Source organism: Zingiber officinale, chromosome 5B, assembly GCF_018446385.1.
Source record: "Zingiber officinale cultivar Zhangliang chromosome 5B, Zo_v1.1, whole genome shotgun sequence".
Classification (NCBI taxonomy): Eukaryota; Viridiplantae; Streptophyta; class Magnoliopsida; order Zingiberales; family Zingiberaceae; genus Zingiber; species Zingiber officinale.
The window spans coordinates 29,882,549-29,909,068 of record NC_055995.1 but is presented as its reverse complement, the minus strand read 5'-3'; the positions used below and the strand labels follow the sequence as shown (position 1 = coordinate 29,909,068).

The window sequence follows — 26,520 nt, the reverse complement described above, 5'->3', positions numbered from 1 at the left end:
GAGAGTTTCAAGCAAGGGAGAATAAGGTGAGTGAGTTTAATCCAAGAAGAAAGGTAAGTGAAAGTCACATAGAGAGTTTTAGAGGAGTGTATCCTCTCTTCTTTTTCCCTCCTTTCTTCTTCCAATCCCATCCGAGATCCCTTGGGAGTGCTAGCACACTTGTGGTGCTCTCTCTTCTCCATCTAGAGTGGTTTGAGAATCACTTCTTGTTCGTGTGGATACTACTAGAGGTGTGTACGCTTGAACACACTTGAGATCCGAAGAACCTTGGACGAGCGGGATTTGTGAAGGGCTTCACTTCAAAGGTATAAACTCTATATCATGTAGATCTAGAGTAGAGTAGAAAACATGTACACGAAATTTTTATCTTCGCACATATCCGGTGGCATGGCACTTCGGGGTTTCCTCAACGCAAAAAGCAGTTTTTGCGGCTCGAAAGTCCCAACATTGTGTTCCTCAAAGCCACTTCTAATTAGACCTGCGATTGAGCTGCTAATAGATGTACCTCTAGTTCTCTTTGATGTGAACAATGTATATCCAATGCTCCCATTGCCCATACTAAAGATTTTTCCTTCTCATGTAGCTAGTGATCCCAGGGGGGAAGATCTGAAGCCATGACTTCTAATAAAATCTTTAGAAAGAAAGTAGAACAAGAAGGAGCAAAGCTGGATGTTGTATAAGGTAGGATCACACACTTATTTAAATCATTGGAGGTGTCATGGGATCATTGTAGCAGGGGTCACGAGATCATTATATTAGGAATCACAGGATCATTGTAGCAGGGATCATGAGACCACTGTCAAAATATGAAGGGTCCAGGAAAAATCAATATTTAGCAAAGAGACAAAAGTAAACTTAGGTCTAATCAGTCGGGCACACCTCATTCGACTAGACTTGAGGGGGAAGCTAGCGATATAGGTTATAAGGGATGGACTCCGTACAATAATGTAAAAGGAGATATAAGTACAAGGGAGAATAAGTAGAGAAGGCCGAACGAGGTGAATGCTCTCGGCAGGCAAATCCTAGTCAAGAATAGGAGACTGGCCAGTCTAGAACTGACTTAGGACGCAACATAGGTAGATATGCTTGGTAGGCAAATCTTGTTTGTGCATGGAATGTTGAATGAACCAAAATGGATGAAATATTAGCATGCACACCTATGCCCAGTAGGAAAGTCTCGGTCGAGCATGAACTCTCGCCCGAGAATACAAGGCCGATTGAAAACGCAAGCTCGACTGAACTAAGAGACGGACGAGGAGGTAGTACATTCAAACATGTTTGACAGTCAAGGTCCGGTCGAGCGTAACATAACTCGATCGGTAATATAATCTTAGGCGAGCAACCAGATATACAAATTAAGGTTGATAGAAGACGCTCGGCTGGGAAATATCGGGTCGAGCATGAACATAACTCGCTCAATAATATAATCTCGGGTGAGCGAGCAGACAAACTAAGGTTGATAGAAGGTGCTCGTCTGGGAAATATCCAGTCGAGCATAAACATAACTCGATCGGTAATATAATCTCGGGTGAGTGAGCAGACAAACTAAGGTTGCTAGAAGGCGCTTAGCTGGGAAATACTCGGTCAAGCATGAACATAACTCACTTGGTAATATAATCTCGGGCGAGTGAGCAGACAAACTAAGGTTGATAGAAGATGCTTGGCTAGGAAATATTTGGTCGAGCATAAACATAACTCGCTCGGTAATATAATCTCGGGAGAGCAAGCAGATATACAAATTAAGGTGGATAGAAGGCACTCGGTTGGGAAATATTCGGTCGAGCATAAACATAACTTGCTCGGTAATATAATCTCGGACGGGTATATAGACACACACTTTTATAATGCTAAGATCGACCTGGCAAAATCTGACCGAGTATAAAGGCATTCACACTTACTAAATCTTGTAAACAAAGCCAGTAAGGATTAGTATGACTAAATATGTGTGATATATGAATAATATGAGAATAATATATGATCGTATGATAATTTGTTTAATTTAGCGGGAAACAATTTCCAGAAGCTTTCGTGGGGGTGATAGATGACAAAGAAGGTGCATCTGAGATACAAAAAAAATTCTTTAAACCATTATTGTAGGTGCTTATGTCATCTCATAACAAACTCTAACAAACCGGGGTCCATCTCATGATCGCGGAGGTTATATGAGGTGGTATAAAAAGGAGAATCCTCTTTGTTGGCAAGGTACGTGCAAACATCACCACTAAAACTCTAGTTCCATTTCAGTTTTACTGTACTTCTTCTTCTTCTCGCTGAGGAATAGAGAGGACTGATTTGAGCGTCGGAGGGCCTAGCCAGGGATTCCCACCCTGATCTTAGGTCACTAACGCTTTGTTGGTTGGTTTCATAGTGCGCAGGAGTGAAGACATCGGAGGCGCTCTTCATCGGAGTCCTCATATATCTGCTCTGGTCTTCTCAGATCTAGCTTTAACCTGCTATTTTCCTCGTTGGGAGGTATTCTTTACTGGGCTTCTCCTAGATCTGCTTTGGTGTTCTCAGATCTACCGTTATTCATCTTCCCCAGAGTCGCCGTCTATCTTTTCTTTGGAGTCATCGCCTGTTGTCCCCAGCTCTTCATCATGTCAAGCTTTCAGACAGGATCATATACTATTTTTCTTATTTTCTGTTATTCTTCCGTTGCACACTCCCAATCTTTTTTAAAGTTAAAAAAAAAGACAAAGCTTTTAAAATTCATGTGATTCACCCCCTCCCCCCCCCCCCTCCCCCCCCAACGTGCCTCCATCTTACACACTTGACCCATTTAGGTTACCTGCTTAGTTTTCATGATCTGCTGAGACTTCCATCGCCTAGTATCTGATTCAGTTAACCTACCAGAACTTTCCAAGTTAAGCTTTCTAAAAAGTTGATCATTCTATTAGATCATAACAAGACTTAACTTTGAACATTTGATAACATCAAAATATAGGTTCAACTCTGGTATATTTTGCACTAACAATCTCTCCCTTTTTGATGTTTGGTAATCAGGTTCAAAGTTAAGTTTAAATATAACTTGAAACCAATGGCATAGCCAGGATTTTAAACTAGGGGCAATTTTTAAAAATTTCAAACATTAGTATAAGTCAATTTTCACAATGTAAAAAACTAAATTTTGAATTTAAGGAGTTGAAAATGAACTTAATTTCAAAATTTTTGACCTTAACCTTGAGTTCTAGCTAAAACATTTATGATCTAAATCATTTGTGATCTCACTTTCTCATAATATTTAGCATTCTTACATATGAGACTTCTATTTCAATCTAAATAATTATCATAACTAGCAACCTAATAAAATAAAGTTTATACTTTACAACTCTCCTTCCTTCCTTCAATTAATGAAAGAGAAAATAAGAAAGGAACAAATTACTCCTCTTATTGTTGTTATAGTTGGGGTAAAATATGACACCCAAATAACAAATAAATAATAAAGTTATTTGAGAAATAATCTTCTTGTATTTTTCAAGAATTTTGAGAATTTTTAAGAATTTTTTGGGATTTAACGGAATTCATATGACCCGTTTTGTAGGGATGAATGAGTGGGGCTAAGTGGGGGCCTGTTTGAAACATCATTTAAGTAGGAGTTGATTGAATAATTAACTTAAGGTTTAATAAATTAAACCCTACGTATTAAGTTATAAGCCTTGCCCTAACTCTTCCTCTCACCGTTCCTCGTTCCGTTTCCGCCTTCTCCTCTTTCTCGATCGCATCTTCCCCTCTTCTAATCGCCACACCAGCAATTCGTCGCCGGCCTCTTCTCAGATTTCGATCATCACCTCCTGAGCATCTTGTTTCCTCAATGGCCAGCGCCACTGTTGTCGCCGCCGTGAGGTTGGGTATTCGATCCCCTTTGTCGATATCACAGCACCGCTCGATCGCTGGCAGCCTTGTCACGCCACACCTGTCGCCTGATGCCACTGACGTCGCCGTTGATTGCACGCTTCCGGTGGTGGTGGGACCTGCTGTTGGCCCCTCTTCTGTCTCAGGCAAAGGTCCGTCAACCTTCTTCCTTGGGTCAATTGCCACCTACTTCTACAATCGATCGATGTCAATCCACCTCGTGCCCTAGTTGCCACCACAGAGAGCTTCTGTTCCAAAATGAGATCATCATCCATTCCACTGCCGGTAGCTCCTCCCCATCTCGTTCATCCACGGTACTGTGTATTCAAAATGTTTTCCCTATTGATAGTTTCTTAGCCGATCGGGACTGAAGGGTGTCATCCACAAGCTATCGGGATATCATTATGAGCAGATTGCTGACCTTTCCTGCTCACTACCATTGGCATTGAGTGCGGTTGCCAAGGATTCATTGTAGGGAAGGGAGTGACCGCAGAAGGGTGCTGGACATGGGAATCAACAACTCCGCTTTGGCCACGAACCCAAATAGCAAGCGCTTCTCTGGTAGGGAATCTTCAAATAGGGAAGTCTTCGAATTTAAGGTGAGTTGTTAGAATTGAATTATGCTTAGCCCATATCGAATTGATTACATTATGGTTAGGGGTTGATTGATTATGAGGTTGTTTGTCTTCATGGATTAAATGATTTGTTATTTGATTATGGTGCTAGGTTGATATGGATTGGTATCAGATTCTATTTGAGATGTTAATCGATGATAATATGATTAATGAAATTGGTTAACTATCAGATTTGGGATTAATAATGGAAATGGAGTTACTGTATAGATTCATAATTAGATTAGGGTTCAGTTAGTTATTTGGTTCATGATGGATTTAGGTAACTAGTTCATATTTGATTAGTTATATCATACATTATGTGATAACAGGATTTTGGATTCGAGACGGACATCTCGACATGGGATTGGTTTGACACGATCTACATATAAAGGTGGGTATTTCTTGCTTTATCTCTTTAATACATTGACCTTAGTGCATTGTCTATGTATATTCAGATAGTTATTGTGGTTTATCTTGACTCCACTTATATTTTTCCTGTGTTTGATACTTATCCACTCAATCTTTGAGTTACTCGTCTCTATATCTATACAGTCTCTCGTTGTTATTCGTGATATTTAGTAGATACCATAGACCAAATACTAAATATTAGATATGAGATATATGGATACTAGATATCATGTTTACTTGCTTTGAATGTTGTATGTTTACATACCTTATTGAGCATGCTAGCTTCATGTAGCATACCTATTTTCTGTATATATATATATATATATGATGACTGTTGCATTTTACGCATCATGTCATTGTATGTATGCCGACGACATGTCTCCCTTGTGGTTGAGAGGGTCGTTGGCCAGGGTCGTATGCTCGGTCACTCATGGGTAGTGGTAGCTGAAGCGTGTCACTTATCCTGTCATGTCGCACTCGGCCACTCATGGGTTGTGGCGGTTGGAGTTGTGAGCAACAGGGACCCTATTGCTACGTAGCTAGATAGCTACTATGTAAACTGCCCACTCGGTCACTCGAGAGTAGTGGCGGCTGGAGTGTCGTACATTTATCATTGATCCGGCCTCTCGACCATACAGGGGTCATGGTGCAGAGGGGTGGGCGGGGTTACCATCCGTGCATACGCTGTTATTATTATACTTATGCTATTGTTGCTTACTTATGTTGTTGTTGTATACTTATTCTGTTGTTGCCTACTTATACTGCTGTTGCTTACTTATGTTATGGCATTAGTATATCCATATGTTAGATATGCTTACTTATCTTGAGCTATATGCCTGTGGTATGTGTTTAGACACTGAATTACTTATTGTTAATAAGTATATATCTCACATGTTACCCATGTAGTTATGAGCAGTATTGTAGCAAGTCTTTGCTACACCTGATCTTCTATTACTAGCCTAGGATATGGTTTCAAGTATGGACATTTATCTTGATATCATGGTAGTATCAGCTATTTTCCCTATCAGACTGTATACCTTTGTATCTCTAGTTCTTTAGTATGTTCATGCACTATCTGTCTATTATCCGCTGAGTCTTAGTACTCACCACCCCGTAAACTAGTTATTTCACCAGGTAGCACGTAAAGGATTTATGGAATCGTCTGGAGATCTTGTCCGCCAGTCCCATGTCACATTCGAGGATGATCTTCTAGTTTCGCTTTCTTACGCTATTTTGTTTTAGATTTGTGATCTTGGTATTGTAATAGTTTGATGTGGATTTGGAATTTTGCTTTATAGTATCTTGTATTTGGTTGGTGGTGATGTTTCAAGCCGAGCCGGCTCGCAGTTAGTTGTTTTGTTTGTTTCATGTTCGTTATTTTATGATTTTCGCTTTACTATGTTTTAACCAAGTGGGCTGTATTATTAACTGCGTGGTTATGTTATGTTTTAGCCGTGTGGGCTGCATTATTAACTGTGTGGTTGTGTGTATATTCCTGCCGTATGTGACTGATGTATTTTATATGTATGTATGTCTCAGATTGTCATCGGTACAGGGGAGATATTGTCGAAATTTTTCGGTATGGACTCCTTTGGGGATGTGATAATTTATTGGTATCAGAGCCATAGGTTTACGAGACCTATTTTTTGTGTTTTGGATTTTCATGATTTGGTTTCTCGATGTGACTCTTCGGATTTTGGGACCAGGCAGCGACAGGAATCTCCAAGCTGTAGGAGGTTTGTGGTCTATTGTTATCATACACTTTCATTGTTACTTGACTAGTTATTTATACCTGACTTGTGTTATGACAGCCTTTAGTTAGATCCATCAAACACTGCTAGAGATTAGGGATCACAGTCTCATGAGATTTCTTTTACCATACCACCAGTATTATTAGTTTCTGTTATCACTAGTTTGGTAGTGGATAGTATTTGCTAAATATCATGTTGGCTTGATCAATAGAGTATTGATTTACTCGTGTAGGTTCGGTCAGTAGAGGACCGATGTACCCTTGTTGACTTGCTTAGTAGAGTATTGATCTACTCTAGTTGGTTCGGTCCGTAGAGGACCAATTTACTCTTGTTGCTTCGGTTAGTAGAGAATGGATTTACCTTTGTTAACTTGGGGTAGTAGAGGAATGATTTATCTTAGTTGCTTCAGTTAGTAGATGTTCGATTTACCTTTGTTGACTTGATCAGTAGAGGATTGATCCATTCTTGTTGGTGTAGTTAGTAGAGTACCAAGTTATTAGTTCGGTCAGTAGGAGACCGACTTACTCTATTTCATGAAGATTTTGACCTTTGGTTTATTTGTGTTTGGTTAGATAACCTAGAAGGCACATTTGAGTTCATAACTTGTACAGACGAAGAATTGATTGAGTTAGTCGCATACCATTGTTGGCTTGACTAGTCTGTAGAAGATCAATGTATTCTATTCCATGGGGACTTTGACCATGGACTATATGTACCTGGTAGGATGACCTAGAGGGTACATTTGGATAAATGCCCCAACTGATGTGGAAAAGTGTAAAGCTAGCCGCTTAACACTTACGTGATACATTTGTTATATAGGTGTATAAATCGGTGAGCATATTCAGATATATGACTTGTACTAGTGGAGAAAAGTTGAAGTTAGCTGCTTAACTTTTACGTGATCAGACACCACGTGAAAGAAGAAGCGGATGATGTTTTCTGAAGGTCCATACATCACTTGACGATTATTTTCGAGGTATTCTGAGAGAGTACTTCTCTACTTCCTTTGAAGCATAATGATTTATAAGGTGATGATTAGTTGACTCGTCTAGCGCTGTTCCATGGGAGATCCTGACTCATGGACCGATCGGATATAGTTAGATATCCTCAATGATACCTAGATATGTATGACCCGTAATTATGTGGAGAACATGGTGTTAGTTGATTAACACCTATGAAGTTTCACCATTACTGAGTGAAAGTTTAAGATGATGATCTTCGAGGAGTAAAACGACGATTGATAGATATGTTGGTTAGTTATTTGTTGATAGTACTCCTCTACCCTTGTGGGCATTACTCGTCACTAGAGGTTATTGAACCTCAGGTGGAGCATATGTAGTATGATGTGTTGTATGACAATGGTTAGTCGACTCAGCTAACATTGTCTCCATAAGTAGCTCAAGACCTTGACCACATGATTATTTACTAAAGGTCTTAAAGTTTATATGGTAGATCAGGAGGTTCGATATTTTATCGACATTTGTCAGAAGATATTTACGGGTATGATTATGAGATTTGTGGTGATATTCTCTGATGGGTAGAGTTTTTATACTTATATCTTTTGGATGGATCATATCTCTACCGCTTGGAGAGTTGTTGATTATCGATCAGGAAGTCAAGGGATATCCCTTGGACTTCAATAGTTATATACCATTGGTAGGATGATGATATACTTCTACATCTTGATAGTGTACCAAGATGAGAGTTGGTCATTAGGAAAATTATCAGGTTTGATTAATGTTGAGGATGGTTTGAGATTGATGGATATTGTTGGATCAAATATTGTGATACGTTGTTTTCTGATGATCTATTAGTGGATATAAGACTTGATGATCTATTGTTTGGTATTTGATGTTGATAGCAACATGAGGAGTAGCACTTGTGTAATATTTATGGATTTGGTGATTTGTAGTTGGTGATTCGATCATAGACTCGTTGTCAGGTAATCTTACAATTGAGTATGTCTGTTGTACGGATGTTATGAGTCCTTGATATGGCCATGTAGGCTTACAGTGCCCTAAATATTTCCACAGACTCAATGAATTTGGTATTCTTAGGGTATTTAGATCAGTTGATATTGTCTTCAGTGACAATATTGTGATATATTCCTAATCCGAGGTGGATCACGAACACTATCTTCGCATAGTTCCAGAAATGTTTCAATGGGAACATCTTTATGCTGAGTTCTATAGGGTGCATTTTGATTCTCCTGTGAGATTTCTGGAACACATGGTCACCAGTAGGGGTATACCTTTGGATCCACAGGAGATAGAGGTTGTTGCCAGTTTGGAGTAGCCGTACTCTATACAGGAGACTCGCAATTTCTTTGGTCTGGCTGAATATTACCGGAGATTGATTGAGAATTTCTCCAGCATTATTATATCGTTGACTTAATTGTCTAGGAAGAGTGTGGAATTTTCCTGGACATATGTTTTTGAGACCAGTTTCAGGAGCTGGAACAAAAAGCTGATAACTACACCCGTCTTAGTTTTACCATCTGGTGTAGATGGATTTATACTCTACATAGATGTATTGTACTTAGGGTTTGGTGCAGTTCCGATGTAGCTGTTAGAATGTATACTAAAGCCTAGCTTTTTGTATGAACATTTATTTTGAAATGAGAATCACATTGGTCAAATGTCTGCATTTAGTTAAATGCAGTTGTCCATTTAATTTATATTGTAGATAACATGGTGTGTGGTGTCACACAGAAGATCATGTTATCAATTCTTTATAAATTATAAATAGTAGCTCACAGCCAAGATGGATTGGGACAAACCATTGGAATGATTGTAGTGTAATTTGGTATTGGTTTATCTTGACTATAAAATTACACTAGTACCTATGTGTGTATTGAGCAGGACCATTTGAGGTTGTTCCTTTTATACTGACTGCATAAAAGAATAAAACATCTATTATTATGGATGTGCGTACTCCTAATTCCGATATAATAACAAACACATGTACTTAGTATTTATTTCTTTAATTATCAACGGGTGAGATTTATTCGTTAAATTAATATGTCCGATAAGTTAGGAAATAATATTATTTATATGATGTGTTGTTGATTATAGAAGGAAACTGTGTCCTATTTATTAGGATGATGATGTCCCCTTGAGGAGTTCATAAGGATTGTCATGTAAACTCTGTAGGTGGACTTAGTTCTGACATGACAATGAAGTTGAGTGGTACTACTCTTGGAGCTAGATGTTAATTAAGTGAGTTGTCAGTAACTCATTTAATTAATAGACATTCGATATCTTAAATATACGGAGATTAACGCACTCATGATAAGAAGGAGCCCATAATGTAATATGGGATTGGTGCGGTAGTTCAATAATAACTCTTTAGTGGTATGAGTTATTATTGATGAACTTGAGTTGAGTGTTCGGGTTGAACACAGGAAGCTCAAACTCATCAGGAGACCAAAGTCAATTCCTCCTCTAGGTCCCTATTATAGCCCCTATGTATAAAGCCTTGTATCCAACCAAGTCTACTTCTTATCCAATTAATGGGCCGACCACATCCTTGCTTGGTGCCCAAGAAAGGACCAGCCAAGCTTTGCTTAGAGCCCAAGAGGTGGCCGACCAAGCCTTCCTTGGTGCCCAAGCAAGGGGCTGGCCACAAGGGAATTAAAAGGGAGTTTTAATTTTTTAAAATCTTTCCTTTTATAGCCATCCTCCAATGGATTTAAAAGAGAGATTTTAATTTTAAAATCTTTCCTTTTATAGTCATCCTCAAAGGGATTTAAAAGAGAGATTTTAATTTTTAAAATTTTCTTTTTATAGTCATCCACAATGATTTAAAAGAGATATTTTAATTTTAAAATCTTTCCTTTTTGTAACCATCCACAATGATTTAAAAGAGAGATTTTAATTTAAAATTTTTCCTTAATTGTTGCCCAAATAAAGGCCAGCCACACATAATAGAAAGGTTTTAATTTTAAATCTTTCCTTTTTTACATTTACCAAGGATTATAAAAGAGAAGTAGATAGTGCCTTATGGGAGAACACAACCTAAGTCTCTTCTTTTAATGCTTGTTGTGGCCGACCCTCTTCCCTTTCAATTCTCCCCTTGTTTCCTTTACCAAGGGTCGACGGCATCAAGAGGCTCCATCTTCTTGTGGTCGGTTACTTGGAGGAGAAGAAGAAAAGAAGGAGGCTCCCTATTCTAGCATCCCTTGGTGGTCGAAAGTCTTGGAGGCAAAGAAGTGGTTCGGGTGGTGTTGTCTTGGTAGATCGTCGCCCACACGACATCCAAGAGGAGGAGAGGAATACAGCAGAAGATCAAGAGGTCTTTAAGATGCAAAGAAATGTATAACTAGTTAATTGTTTTCGTTGTGTACTAGTTTAGTTTTCCTTTATATGGATCCTGAAATACCAACACAAGATGCTAGCGATCTTTTGTTTCGATTGAGGTCTCTGTAGTTAAACCTAGGGTTTACTGTAAGGAGTTTAAATATTCAATTTCTTTGAAAGACTTTGTCTAGGAAGTGGTGGATGATCTCATACCCAAGAAGGCCGAGTGTCTCGCCAACGACTTGGAAGCTAATCCTTGAAATAGATATTTAATCAACTTCTATAATATGGTTTAACTTCTGATGAACACATGGGTTGAACTTGGATTAATAATGTTAATTTTCGTTTGCAATCCAAGTTTAACTTCTAAAAAGCACATGGGTTGCTAGGAAAAGCTCTATGCTTGTATAAATTTTTGTACAGGGGAAACATAACGGAATTCCGAGTAGCACCCAACAGTAGCATGAGCAGAGTAGTCTCTTACCAGTAGTTAGAATTTTTGTGTAATGAGAATGAGATTCTTTATTTCCATGGGAGATTATGTGTGTTTCTGAGTTACTTCTTATCTGGGAGGAGTTACTACAGGAAACACATCGATTTGGATTTGCGATACATCTGGGTGATACCCGATGTATAGAAACTTGGAGTGTTCTGGTTGGTTGGACGACATGAAGAAAGACATCGCAGATTTTGTAGCTTGATGTTCATAATGTCAGCCAATAGAGGCTGAACATCGGATACTAGAAGGATAATTTCATTTGATTCAAATATTGGAATGGAAATGGGAATTTGTTATAATGGTCCTTGTTGTGGGATTACCTAGGACTTATAGAGGTTATGTTGCGATATTGGGTAATCGTTGAATGATTGACTAATTTTCTCCTATTCTACCGATCTGTATGATAGACTCTTGGAATCGATTAGTAGGGTTATACTGTACAGAGGTCATCAGGTTTTATGGTGTATCTTTGAGCATTGTATCGAATTAGGATCCGTAATTCACCTCACATTTCTGGCAGAGTTGATAGCAAATCAGGAGTATGGAGCTTTGTTGTAGTAGAGGTTTTCAAATTCAGACAGATGGACAATCTGAGCTCATTATATGGGTGTTGGAGGTTTTGCTGATAGTGTATGTTATGGATTTTGGAAATAGTTGTTTTGTTTACAATTGGTTAGATAGTAGTAGGGGAGTAGCGAAAGCAGAGTGAGCTCATAACCCACAGAGTCATCTTTTACGAATGGAGATTTGTTATGATACTTGGATGGAGTGGTATATGAGTATGTTCTTTAGTTGTTACTCTTATATGAGGATCCCTAAGTTGAGCAGTAAATTTGGAGATCAAATTTTTGTTAGTGGGAGAGAATGTAAAATACGGCACCCAAATAATAAATAAATAATAAAGTTATTTGAGAAGTAATATTATTGGATTTTTCAGAAATTTTTAGGATTTTTTCAGGATTTAAACGGAGTCAGTATGACTCGTTGTGTGGGGATGAATCGATGGGGCTAGGTGGTGGCTGTTTGGAACATCATTTAAGTGGGAGTTGATTGAAAAATTAATTTAAGGTTTAATAAATTAAACCCTATGTATGAAGTTATAAGCCTTGCCCTAACTCTTCCTCTCACCGTTCCTCATTCCGTTTTCGCCTTCTCCTCTTTCCCGATCGCATCTTCCACTCTTCTCATCGCCACACCAGCAATTCATTGTCGACCTCTTCTCCGATTTCAATCATCGTCTCCTGAGCATCTAGTTTCCTCGATGGTCAGCGCCACTGTTGTCGTCATCGTGAGGTTGGGCCGTCGATTCCCTTTGTCGATATCACAGTGTCGCTCGATCGTCGGTAGCCTTGTCACGCCGCACATGTTGTCTGATGCCACCAATGTCGCCATTGATTGCACGCTGCCGGTGGTGGTGGGAACTGTTGTTGGCCCCTCTTCGGTCTCGGGCAAAGGTCCGTCAACCTTCTTCCTTGGGTCGATTGCCACCTACCCCTACAATCGATCGATGTCGATCCACCTCGCGCCCTAGTTGCCACCATCAGAGAGCTTCTGTTCCAAAATGAGATCATCATCCATTCCACTGCCGGTAGCTCCTCCCCATCTCGTTCATCCACGGTACTGTGTATTCGAAATGCTTCCCCTATTGATAGTTTCTTAGCCGATCGGGACTGAAGGGTGTCATCCACAGGCTGTGGGGATATCATTGTGAGCAGATTGCTGACCTTTCCTGCTCACTACCATTGGCATTGAGTGCGGTTGCCAAGGATTCATTGTAGGGAAGGGAGTGACCGAAGAAGGGTGTTGGACATGGGAATCAACAACTCCGCTTTGGCCATGAACCCGGATAGCAAGCGCTTCTTTGGTAGGGAATCTTCAAATAGGGAAGTCTTCGAATTTAAGGTGAGTTGTTAGAATTGAATTATGTTTAGCCCGTATCGAATTGATTATATTATGGTTAGGGGTTGATTGATTATGAGGTTGTTTGTCTTCATGGATTAAATGATTTGTTATTTGATTATGGTGCTAGGTTGATATGTATTGGTATCAGATTCTATTTGAGATGTTAATTGGTGATAATATGATTAGTGAAATTGATTAACTATCAGATTTGGGATTAATAATGGAAACGGAGTTAATGTATAGATTCCTAATCAGATTAGGGTTTAGTTAGTTATTTGGTTCATGATGGTTTAACTAACTAGTTCATATTTGATTAGTTATATCATACATTATGTGATCACAGGATTTTGGATTCGAGATAGGCGTCTTGCTTTATCTCTCTAATACATTGACTTTAGTGCATGATCTGTGTATATTCAGATAGTTATTGTGGTTTATCTTGACTCCACTCGTATTTTTTCGGTGTTTGATATTTATCCACTCAATCTTTGAGCTACTCGTCTCTGTATCTATACAGTCTCTCGTTGTTATTCGTGATATTTAGCAGATATCAGATACCAGATACTAGATATTATATATGGGATATATGGATACTAGATACCATGTTTACTTGCTTTGAATGTTGTATGTTTACATATCTTATTGAGCATGCTGGATTCATGTAGCATACTTGTTTTCTGTTTATATATATATGATGACTGCTGTATTTTACGCATCATGTCATTGCATGCATGCCGACTACATGTCTTTCTTGTGGTTGAGAGGGTCGTTGGCCAGGGCCGCATGCTCGGTCACTCATGGATAGTGGTAGCTGGAGCATGTTGCTTGTCCTATCGTGTCACACTCGGCCACTCATGGGTAGTGGCGGCTGGAGTTGTGAGCAGCAGAGACCCTATTGCTACGTAGCTTGATAGTTACTATGCAACTGTCCATTCGGTCACTCGAGAGTAATGACAGTTGGAGTGTTGTACAGTTGTCATCGATCCGGCCTCTCGACCATACAGGGGTCGTGGTGCAGAAGGGTGGGCGGGGTGACCATCCGTGCATACGCTATTATTATTATACTTATGCTGTTGTTGCTTACTTATGCTATTGTTGTATACTTATTCTGTTGTTGCCTACTTATACTGCTATTGCTTACTTATGTTGTGACATTAGTATATCTATATGTTAGATATGCTTACTTATGTTGAGTTATATACCTGTGGTATGTGTTTAGACACTGACTTACTTATTATTAATAAGTATATACCTCACATGTTACCCATGTAGTTATGAGCAGTATTGTAGCAGGTCTTTGCTACACCTGATCTTCTATTACTAGCCTAAGATATGGTTTCAGGTATGGACATTTATCTTGATATCATGGTAGTATTTGTTATTTTCCCTATAGACTGTATACCTTTGTATCTCTAGTTCTTTAGTATGTTCATGCACTATTTGTCTATTACCCGTTGAGTCTTAGTACTCACTGTTGGACTCCGTGGTTGTTTTGATGTGATCAACCATGTTTAGGTTAAGTCTTGTTTGTCTGATCCTTGTGTCTAAGTGTGCAGGAGCTTAGGAGCGCAGGAAGTCGAGCGGAAGATGCAGTTAGCTAGAAGGATGATACGGGAAGGGAGCCGACGGGCTCGGTGCATCTGAAGGACGAGAGAGTTACGGAAGAGTACACCGGTGGGCGAGAAGAACGTGCGCGACGTTCGAGGGACGTAAAGCCGAGACGGAAGATTGCTCGAGGAGAAGACCGGGAATTGGATTCGGGTGAGCCTTATTCTGGTTGGTCGAAATCACCCAAGCAAACCAAACCAGAGCAAGTCAATTGGGAGTTGACTTGACAAGTGTTCTGTCGATCGAACGTCATGACCGGTCGACCGAACCCCTATCTTCAGAAGCCAGCCGTCGCAACCACGTTAGTATCCAGTCGTTGGTTGATCGGTTGATCGGTCGACCGAACCGAAGATAAACCAGAAGACCTAGTCGAGCGTGCTGATCGGGCCAGCTCAGTGAGACCGTTGGCTGATCGGTCGACCGAATGCAAGGATCGGTCAACCGAACCTAAGCTCGATCCACAGAGCCTGCATCCAGACGAAAAGCTGGGAGAGTTCATCAGGTTCGGTCGATCAAACCTGGGGATCGGTCGACCGATCCCTCTCGAGTCAAAACCTGATCCCGAAGATTAGGTGATCTGACAAGTTCTGGAACCCCTATATAAAGGGGTATCGAATAACTATTCGAAACAATAACTCTGTACTTTCATTCTTAGCAACTTCTGTGCTCTCAAAGTGTAAAAGGCTTCTCCGCCTTCAAAGAAGAAGACGTTTCTAGTGCACTTTCTAACCACCTTGGATTAACAACCGTCTCGGTTGTAACCAAGCCAAATAGCTGAGTCGTCTCTCTTTTTGTTTCTGTCATTTAATTTATAATACTCTTGTTGCTTTCATTTTGAGTTAAAGTTCTTTGAGGAGGGTATACTTTTTGAGTTACAGGTAATTCACCCCCCTCTTGTCGATTCCGCTGAACCAACAAGTGGTATTAGAGCCCAACAACCTCAGAAGGACTAACCGTCGTCTGAAGCATAAAGATCAGGACAATGGCCGACGCGAACATTCATCCCCCAAAGTTCGACGGAGATTTCGCTACATAGAAGCGAAAAATGGAGGTATTCTTTAAAACGGATTTTGACATTCTTATTATAATGAAATATGGTTTTGCAACTCCAAAAGACAAAGAAGAATGCCAATGGACGAAGAAAGGGCAGGTTAATTTCATGGCTAACGGAAAGGCTGTGTTCCACTTGCTCAGCGTTCTTCCGCCCCAATAGGTAAGTCGGATCGGAAGCTACGACTCCACAAAAGACCTCTGGGAGAAATTCCTAGAACTCCATGAAGGTACCTCGGAAGCAAAGCTAGCGAGGCGCGACATCCTTCGGACACAACTAACGAATCTCCGGATGAACACCGACGAGGATGTAGCGTAACTCCAAGCAAGGATTAAGGAGCTAATAACTCAACTAAGCAACATTGGAGAAGAAGTAACGAACCAAGACTCTATCCGATACGCACTCAACGCCTTCCCTAGAATTCCAGAATGGACATCCTTAGTAGATGCATACTACATCTCTAAGGGCTTCGAGGTAAGTACTTTAGAAAATTTGTTTTCTACTTTTCAACTTCACGAATCTCGAGTTGCAGAGCCCAATGGAGTAGAGAAGACTAGTCAGAGCATTGCCTTAAAGGCAAGAATAAATGGTTCTAACTCCGAAGCCTCGATCGATGAAAACGAAGCAGCATTATTGGTAAGAAAGCTAAATAAATTTGTTAAAACTAATAAATTTAAATCACAGTCGAGAAAGCATCAACGCAACAGAAGGACGGTCCGATGCTACAACTGTAACGAGGAAGGGCACATCAAGGATGATTGCCCCAAACTGAAGAAAAAAAACAAAGAAAAGCCTCAAAAACCGACATCCTCTACACGCAAGAGCCTGAAAGCTACATGGGATGATTCTTCTTCCTCCGAGTCAGAAGCCGAGGCTTTCTCGGGACTAGCACTGGTGGCCAACCATCTCTTCGAAGATGACTCGGACTCAGAGATGAGTATTGATCAAGGGGGAGAATCAGAAGAAGAAAGCTACGATGAAGGGGGAGCATCACCAAGTGAGGTAAGTAAGGTACGTGATCTCACTCCTTCTCAGTCTTTTAAGTTTATCAAAGTACTTACTAAAGACTTAGTCAAATCAGAAAAAAGAAATTTCCAATTTAAAAACAAAGTTAGAAAATTTGAATTTAGAAAATGAGAAATTAAATTTGGAAATTGAAAATTGAAAACTGAAAATTCATGTTTAAAAACTAATGCTTTTCAAAAATAAATTAATGTTTATGGAAAATTAAACTGGTATGTAAGAAAACATCAAGGTCAACTTAGAAGAATACCTAAAGGATATGTACCCCTTAAGTTTTTGACCAACCCTGTAGGAAGGAACCTTTACTGGGTTCCAAAATCGTTGCTAGTTTAAATTTTTATTTTAGTTAAAAGCTTACAGTGAGAAAATTAAACAATGAATTTCTTTATGAAGTTTTGTCGAAGGAAGTGGTTGTTGCTCCAATAACCAAGAAGGCCTAGTGTCTCGCCACGACCTGGAAGTCGAAATATCGAAATAAACTGTTTGATTAACTTTCTGATAAAAGCATTAAAATTAGAATTAAATAATGCTTTGAAAAGTTTTTAAACATTTCCTTAGAAATTCTTCAAAAATATTTTTTTTTCTAGAAAAATATTTCTTGAAAGTTTTACTTAAAAAAAATTTTTATTTTTTTAATTAAGATCTTTTCTGAAATTAGATTTATCTAAGCTAAGTTTTTCTGAAAATAATATTAAATTTTCACTTAGCAATTTTTTTTCAAAATGCCTTAGAAAATTTTTTCTCCCGTTTTTGCTGTGATCAAAGGGGGAGACTTAAGTAACAAGTTTAGGGGGAGTTAAGAAAATTAAAAAAATTTTAAAATTTTGTGCTTAAAATGTTAGTTTAGTAATTTTCTTAAAATTACTATTTGCTTGTTTTTCCCTAACTCAAACTTGGGTTGATGCGCATCAAAAAGGGGGAGATTATTGGACCCCGTGATTATTTTGATGTGATCAACCAAGTTTAGGTTAGGTCATGTTTGTCTGATCCCTGTGTCTAAGTGTGCAGGAGCTTAGGAGCGCAAGAAGCCAAGCAGAAGACGCAGCTAGCGAGAAGGACGACACAGGAAGGGAGCCGACGGGCTCGGTGCATCCGAAGGACGAGAGAGCTGCGGAAGAGTACACCAGTGGGCGAGAAGAACGTGTGCGGTGTTCGAGGGACGTAAAGCCGGGACGAAAGATTGCTCGAGGAGAAGGCCGGGAATTGGGTTCGGGTGAGCCCTATTCCGGTTGGCCAAAATCACCCAAGCAAACCGAACCAGAGCAAGTCAACCGGGAGTTGACTTGACAAGTGTTCGATCGACCGAACGCCATGGTCGGTCGACCGAACCCCTATCTTCAGAAGCCAGCTGTCGCATCCACGTCAGCATCCAGCTGTTGGTTGATCGGTCGACCAGACCCTCTGATCGGTCGGTCGAACCGACGAGAAACCAAAAGACCTAGTCGAGCATGCTAATTGGGCTAGCTCAGGGAGACAGTGTGCTGATCGGTCGACCGAACGCAAGGATTGGTCGACCAAACCTAAGCTTGATCCACAGAGCCTGCATCTAGACGGAAAGCTGGGAGAGTTCATCAGGTGCGATCGACCGAACCTGGGGATCGGTCAATCCCGAAGATCAGGTGATTTGATAAGTTCTAGAACTCCTATATAAAGGGGTCTCGAACAACTATTCGAAACAACAACTCTGTACTTTCATTCTTAGCAACTTCTGTGCTCTCAAAGTGTAAAAGGCTTCTCCACCTTCAAAGAAGGAGACGTTTCTAGTGCGCTTTCTAACCGCCTTGGATTAACAACCGTCTCGGTTGTAACTAAGTTAAATAGTTGAGTCGTCTCTCTTTTTGTTTCTGTCATTTAATTTATAATACTCTTGTTGCTTTCATTTTGAGTTAAAGTTTTTGAGGAGGGTATACTTTTTGAGTTACAGGCAATTCACCCCCCTCTTGCCGGTCCCACTGAACCAACACTCACCACCCCATAAACTGGTTTATTTCACCAGGTAGCAAGTAAAGGATTTATGGAGTCGTCTGGAGATCCTGTCCGCTAATCCCATGTCACATTCGAGGATGATCTTCTAGTTTCGCTTTCTTACGCTATTTTGTTTTGGATTTGTGATCTTGGTATTGTAATAGTTTGATGTGGATTTGGAGTTTTGTTTTGTGGTATCTTGTATTTGGTTGGTGGTGATGTGTCAAGCCAAGTCGGCTCGCTGTTAGTAGTTTTGTTCGTTTCATGTTAGTTATTTTGTGATTTTCGCTGTGCTATGTTTCAGTCGAGTGGGTTGCATTATTAACTGCGTAGTTATGCTATGTTTCAGTCGTGTGGGCTGCATTATTAACTGCGTGTTGTGTATATTCCAGTCATATGTGATTAATGTATTTTGTATGTATGTATGCCTCAGATTGTCACCGGTATAGGAAAGATGTTGTCGAAATTTTTCAGAAAGGACTCCTTTGGGGTGTGACAATTGGACAAAATGGTAAAAGAGTTGTGTGTAAAGGGAGTAAAGGAGAGAAATGAGCGAAGGTACAATGATGGCATATGGCACAGCAGGCTGCATGTAGTTACGTAGGGAGAAAAGGGAGATAAAAATGAAAGAGAAAATTTCCTCAAAAATACCATAATTATTTTTAAATAGATCGAACATATTCAAACTTTAAATTTGATTCGTTCATAACTTGAGGAAATTCAACTCCAATTCAATACCGGTTTGAACCAATGTAATCATTATCTCCACACCTACCCATTGGATTTAGTTCGAACCTAATCCAATTTTAATTTAACACCCTCACTTTGCATTCTATATTTAATTTTGACATTTATTATTCTATATTTTATTTTAAAAATTCAATATTTAACATTCTAAGTTGTGATATTTCCTAGTAAAAGTGACACTAATGGATAGCTTAGGTTGAGGGCTTTCCAAATATGTGATCAATTTTAATTTTCGATGACAAAACATGATGAATAGATTGGTTAAAATAGCGGTGATGACTTTTTTAAATATACTATTAATTTTTTAAAAAAGAATCAGAGGTGGAGGTCGCACCTCCTCACAAGATGGCTACAACCCTACATGAAATAACTATTCCTCAAGTTAACTCTCCCTCTTAATTTAATATTTTTGAATCACTAATTTTTTTTAACTTTTAATCTCATTTCTCCCCAATTGATACATATCAAAAAATAATGAGATCATTGCTTAAATTTTAAAAGAGTTTAGAAACAATTAAATATTTTAAGTGAATATTTCAACTAAATATTTTCCAAAGACATTTTTATATCTTTCAAAATATTGTTTCTTTTGAAAAATTTTCGAAGTAGAAGGTATTTTTTCAAAAATGTTTTAACTAAAAGTTATACCTAAAAACTTAGCAACTAAGATTTTAAACAAAGTTTTTGGAAGATAGGTAAAATTATAAAAATATTTTTTAAGGTTAAAAAAAATATTTGTTACGGTAAAAGTAATTTTTAAAATATTTTTAAGGTAAAAATAGTTTTAAGGTAAAATTAAATTTTGAAATATTTTCAAGCTAATTTTTTTTTTGAAAATATTTTCTAAGTAATACATTTTTCATTGTTCAAAATATTTTAAAGAGAGATTTTTAAAGATTTTTTTGAAAGCAAAAAAATGTTTTAAAAGAAAAGAAAGAAATGATTTAAGGATAATTTTTTTCAAAAAGAAAATAATATTTCTGGACTTGACATTCCTTTGATTTTAAGCCAAAAAAAATTAGAATACTAAAGTCCAAACATGAATGATATGCAGTGATTTTTAAAATATTTAAAAGCTAAAAATATCTAGGAAATTATCATTATTTTGAAATGTTTAATTTTAATTTTTATCTGATTATCATAAGATAACAACTTTTGACTAAGTCAGTCAAGTTGAGTGTTAGTTTCTTGCTAATTTTTAATTAAGATGAATTACTTAATTTGTTCATTATTAATTTTTAGTCTAGATTTATATCGATGCATTGATATAAATATCTACAAGATAGGCTTAAATCTAAACATCTGACACCATTTTAAGTATCTCAATACACAAGCAAGGAACCTTAATGTGCATGTGAGATGTTAACTACCTACAACTATAGGTTCTCGATGTCTAAGGTATGACCTAGATTAATTCCATTTAAGAAAAATACTAAGTTTTGAAAATCATAAGTTAAAAAAATACAAAGTTTTGAAAATATAAGTTTTGAAAAAACACAAGTAATTGTTGCATTCTAATAAAACTTATTCTACAAAACACATTTCTAATTTTTATCTTAATTAGATTACTAACTTGAGATTTGGGTAAAATTTTAGTAAATAGAAAATTTATCAGCTAGGTTTAATTTAGATTCATTATAGTTAAGTTTAATACTTCCTTTTATAATATGATCTCTAATAAAATGATGTTTAACTAAAGTGCTGGTAAAAGTTAATTTATTTTACCTAATATATCTCACTAATTCTAACTTATCAAGTAAGGTAACCGTGAGATGATTTGTCTAATTTTAAATTATTTAGTAATATTTAGAATTACGTTTGTATTAATTTTAGATTAGAATTTTAGTTGAATTTAATAGGTAAAATTACATTACGAAGGTAATTTTTTAATTAGATTGATTAAGTTAAAGTTAATTAATTTAATTAAGTTTAAATTAGATAAGGGTTATTTAATTATTTAGATTGATTAATTATTAAAGTTAATAGTTTTAAGCAAAAAAATTGCTTAAATTAATTTAGGGTTAATTTTAGGTTATTAAAATTGATTAAGTAAATTAAATTAAAGTTAGTTATGTTGAATTAATTAAGTTACTTTAGAATTAAGATTATTAATTTTGAATTATTTTTTTAATTAAGTATATATAAGGTTAAGTTTTCAATTTATTAAGTTAAGTTGAGAATTAAGTTCTAATTTAAATAATTAATTTTGAATTGATTCTTTAAAACTTTCAGATTAACTTTGATTTTGTTAAGAATCGAATTAATTATTATTAGAATTAAATTCAGATTAACTTAAAGTTAATTAAGTTTATTTTAAATTCAAATTAAGTTAATTGTTTTAAACTAATCTAGATTAATTGAATTGGTTAAGCTAATCATGAGATTAAACAATTATTTTTGGAATTATAATTTAATTAATTGATTAATTAATTTAGGTATTAAGGTTGTTAATTAATTATTAATTTTGCATTAAATTATTAATTGAGTTTAAGTTAATTTTGGGTTAAATTAAATTAAAATAATTATAAGTTAATTTAGAATTAGGTAAGAGTTAATTAATTTCGGATTAATTATGAATTTAATTTATTAAATTATTAAGATTATTGAAATGATTAAAGTTCGGATTAAGATTAAATTGGTTAAATAATTAAGCTAATTAAAATTAATTTTGATTAAATTAATTATTAATTTTGAATTAATTTAAAATTAATTAATATCATATCAATTAATTAATTAATTAAGATAATTATCAATTTGGATTGAGTTGACATTAGGCTTAATTTCGAATAATTAATGCCGGATTATTTAAATTTAATTAAGCTGATAATTAAATTAATTGAAGTTTTACGGATTAATTAGATTTATTGATTAAAATGTTCACATTAATTAAAATGATTAATTAATTTAAGATTTATTAAGTTAAGGTTAATAATTAAATTTGAATTAATTGGAATTTTCAGATTAATTGATTATTGTTTTGATTATGATTGACTAGTTTGTTAATTAATTTAGATTAAATATTGAAAATGTTGTTTAACGTTGGTTATATTCAAACTTAATTTTGAGTGTTGGATCAAGAAAAGCACAGGTGGGGAGGGAGTGAATAGCGTGTTTCGTATGCGTTTACAAACATTTGAAAAATCATAGAGTTGTGCAGCGAAATTTAAAAGACAATTAAGAATACAGTAGTTTTTACTTAGTTCATAGCTTCGTGACTACTACTTTAAGACCCACAGCTAGTTAGACCATTTTCGTTGGATAATCACTATCAAATCGTTTCTTTTGCAAAATATAGGTTGGTAACAAGACTACTAACCTTAGAATAGAACGCATAAGAAGAAAGTGAGAGTAATATAAAGTAATAACCACACTTACTAAAGTTTAGGCTTGTTTGAGCTTATAGCGGCGTTGTGTTATTGTCGCGTCCTTGAGGCTTAAGCGCGACATTGTATTGTCATTTTGGAAGCATAGTGGAGTTTGAATGAATGATCAAAGGTTCTGTTCGATGCTTCTTTTATAGCTCGATCTAGGCATCTAGATTGGTTGGAGGCACCTCCAACAGCCCTTATATGATTTGATCCCGTCACCGTGATAAGCCTTCTGATACAAGCATCTGGATGTGATAAAGGCGCCTAGATAGTCCAAGCACCTGGATGTGATAGAGGTGCTTGGATCCCATTTCCAGTTTGCTTCATTAGTTAGTTTCTTGCATCACAGTGTTAGCACAATACATAAATATAATTATGATCGACAGCTCTCCGAGTTGTCCAGTCTCAACTTTAGATCTCTTGTGAGATCGTAGGTTGGACTAATGCCTATTGCTCTCTTTTCGAGGGTGCGTCCTCACCACTCCATTCAGGAGATTTTACCTGATACCAAGTTTGGTCCACCTGACTTTGACTTTTATGTAGCCTGACCTTGACCCTAAGGACTTTTCGTTAGACCTTTGGCTCTCTATCCATCTAGACTTCAGCATGGTTTCCTCGACTCCCAGGCCTTTCCGCCTACTGTCCTCAACCCCCAGGACTTCTTGCTCGATGCCCTTGATCTTCCGAGACTTTCGCCTAGTCCCTCTGACAAGGATTTCCTTGCCTAACCACAACTAGGACTCCTTTTACCTAGCCTCAACTAGGACTTCCCTACAAGCTGAATCCACATATTAGAAAATCACAAGACTTAACTTGAACCTATTGGCAAGATCAAAACCTCTCGTTTGATCATATACTACATCCTGCACCAGCATTGCATTCATCAAGAAGTAGTTTATATGGTAAACTTCTAGGCTGTGGTGAATCACAAAGGACATCATTAAAGTAACCACTTATCTAAGACAAAGTTTCCCAAAAACAACCAACCCAAAAAATATAATACTAGGTTTTGGTCTAACTAACTCATGTTTGACTGAGGTAGCTTTAGTTAGATCCACTAGGTCTAGTGTACTAGGTAGAATACACATGATTTAACCTAGACATGCCTTCAACAAAGTTTCCTTAGCTTATTATCATCCTAATCCATTCTGATGCTAGGTTGTCAAGGTTGGTTAAACTTTTTCATATTTAACCATTCTAAACATGTATATTTAAGACAATAAATCAAATAATCATGCATTTAATTAAATAAGAAAGAATAATTTTTCTATTGGTTGCCCCTGAGTCATAACTTAGATAAGGTCTATCTAAGTAGTGAATTTGACTCTTGGGGATCCAATATTGATTTGGTCTAACATGGTTAATTCAATATATGTGGGGGATCCATGCTTGGACTTGGTTTCTAACATTTTGACAAAGCAAAGACAAGATTTATTTGTTGTGTTAGCTTTATATCCGAGTCTAGATTTATTATACATGCTCGTTGGAACCCAAGCATCATATTCAAATACTTGAAGTCTAAGTTGAACCTTTCCAATGTTTCTTTGAGTCCCTCAACTTGGCCTTTCAAGATGGATTTTTTTCCTCAATTCATGCAACTTGAGTTGAGTTTCTATCTTGTAGATGGTTAGCTAAGGGATTCAAGTTGATTTATCCCTTAAGGTATTTAACTTCCTTAAGGAGTAGGTTAATCTGATCTTCAGATTTAGCTAATGTTTTAGATAACCATGCAATTATTTCAAGCATTTTATTTTCTAAAGGAGAGGTTACCTCATCTAGTCATTCTAAACCAAATACGGATCCGTGCCTTGACTCACACTCGGACTCAAATTATTGACTTGACTTAGATTCAAACTCGGATGAGTTATTTCTTTCCATAAGTGTCATGAAGCTTGATTACTTTGGCTCTTCTTCATTCAACTCCTCCAAAGATGACTCGTCCGAAGTAGCCTTGAGTGCTTTCTTCCTTCTGAATTTCTTAGATTTATCCTCCTTTAGGTTAGGGCATTCATGCTTGTAGTGTCCTTTAGCATTGTACCTGTAGTATGTTACCTCTGATCTAGGTTTGCTTGAATTATTTTGTACAACCTTTTTTAGATCTCTTTTGGAAAACTTCTTCTTCTTTGTAAATATTTTTTAGACTATGTTTACTTTCTCTTATTCATTATTGGAGTCTAAGTCTGACTCACTTTCATATTCTTATTTTGGTCTAGACTTAGACTTAATTTCTTTGCTTCTATTTTGACACTTAAATAAGGCAATATCTTTCTTGGTTTGACTCGAGTTAGCCTGCTAGTGTAATTATAATACATAAAACATTTCATCTAATTTAATTAACGAAAAATCCTTCAAAACTTTGTATGCATCTACCATAGATGCCTACAAAGAGTTTCAAGGAAAGGCTTTTAGGGCATACCTTATGATGTTGTGGTTTTCGAGTTTGTGCTTGATCATGTGGAGCTCGTTTTGGATGTCTTTTATCCATGAGTGTAGTTGACTAGCTATCTCTCCATCTAACATTTTATAGTTAAAAGTAAATTGCGCTTTGTTACCTTAGAGTCATTCGTTCCTTCATGAGGCTCGACTAGTTTGCCCCATAGTTCTTGAAGGGACCAACCCGGTTGAGTTCTTCTTTTGTAAGCTTGCATTGAAATGTGTTCATTGCTTTGTAATCAACTTAGGCCTTCTTCTTCATTTCTGAATTCCGTTTATCCATATCTAATGGTTCTTTGAGTTCGGTTGGTGTTGTGTACCCTTTCTTAATGGTGAACCATATGTTGATGTTAGATTTTAAGAAACACTCCATCCTCCATTTTCAATAGCTAAACTCTTCTTCGTTGAAGAGCAATAGGTAGATGGTGCAATAGTCTTGTTTATGAGACATCGACATTCTTGCAAAACAATATAAATGATAGCAATTTTCAAGGCATTGTCTTGGGATAACTCGTATGAGATAAAGAAATATGAAAAGAAATAATTTAAATAAAAGATTAAAAGAAATTCTAGAAAGACTGTTAAGTCTTTTAAAAACAATATTGCTCTGATACCAATTGTAAGATCGAAATAGTTGAGAGAGGGGGTGAATCTCGTTTATTTAAAAACTTTTCTTTTCATTTCATCTTTTCGTAAAGCCGAATCAAAGTAAGAGTGGAATAATGTAAACCTAATAAAAATATAGTTTGATTTTACTTGGTTCGTATCCAATGACTATTACTTCAAAGTATGTGATCATTAATTGCTTGGATGTGCAATACACTATAGCTCTTCTCTCCAAAACCTTTCGAAGAAGAAGCAAACTCATAAAATGAAAGAGAAGGACAGTAATAACACTACTATCTACTTTAAATAAATGTAAGTGAAAACAAATATACTGACAACAAGATGTAGGAGATGAAGTGTCATTATCGGAGAGCCTCTCGGCATCCTATTAGGAG

At 37.0% G+C, this 26,520-nt stretch overlaps 1 long non-coding RNA gene across 2 annotated transcripts; it reads left to right on the top strand.

Annotated features, from left to right (window-relative positions):
- Positions 1–3,664: 3,664 nt before the first annotated feature.
- Positions 3,665–6,256, top strand: LOC121987324. Of its 2 annotated transcripts, none has more exons than XR_006113491.1 (3): positions 3,665–4,451; positions 4,796–4,857; positions 6,009–6,256. It is a non-coding gene; the product is annotated as an uncharacterized LOC121987324 (long non-coding RNA). The 2 variants fall into 2 exon arrangements; XR_006113490.1 differs by having other exon boundaries at positions 5,997–6,256.
- Positions 6,257–26,520: the final 20,264 nt, after the last annotated feature.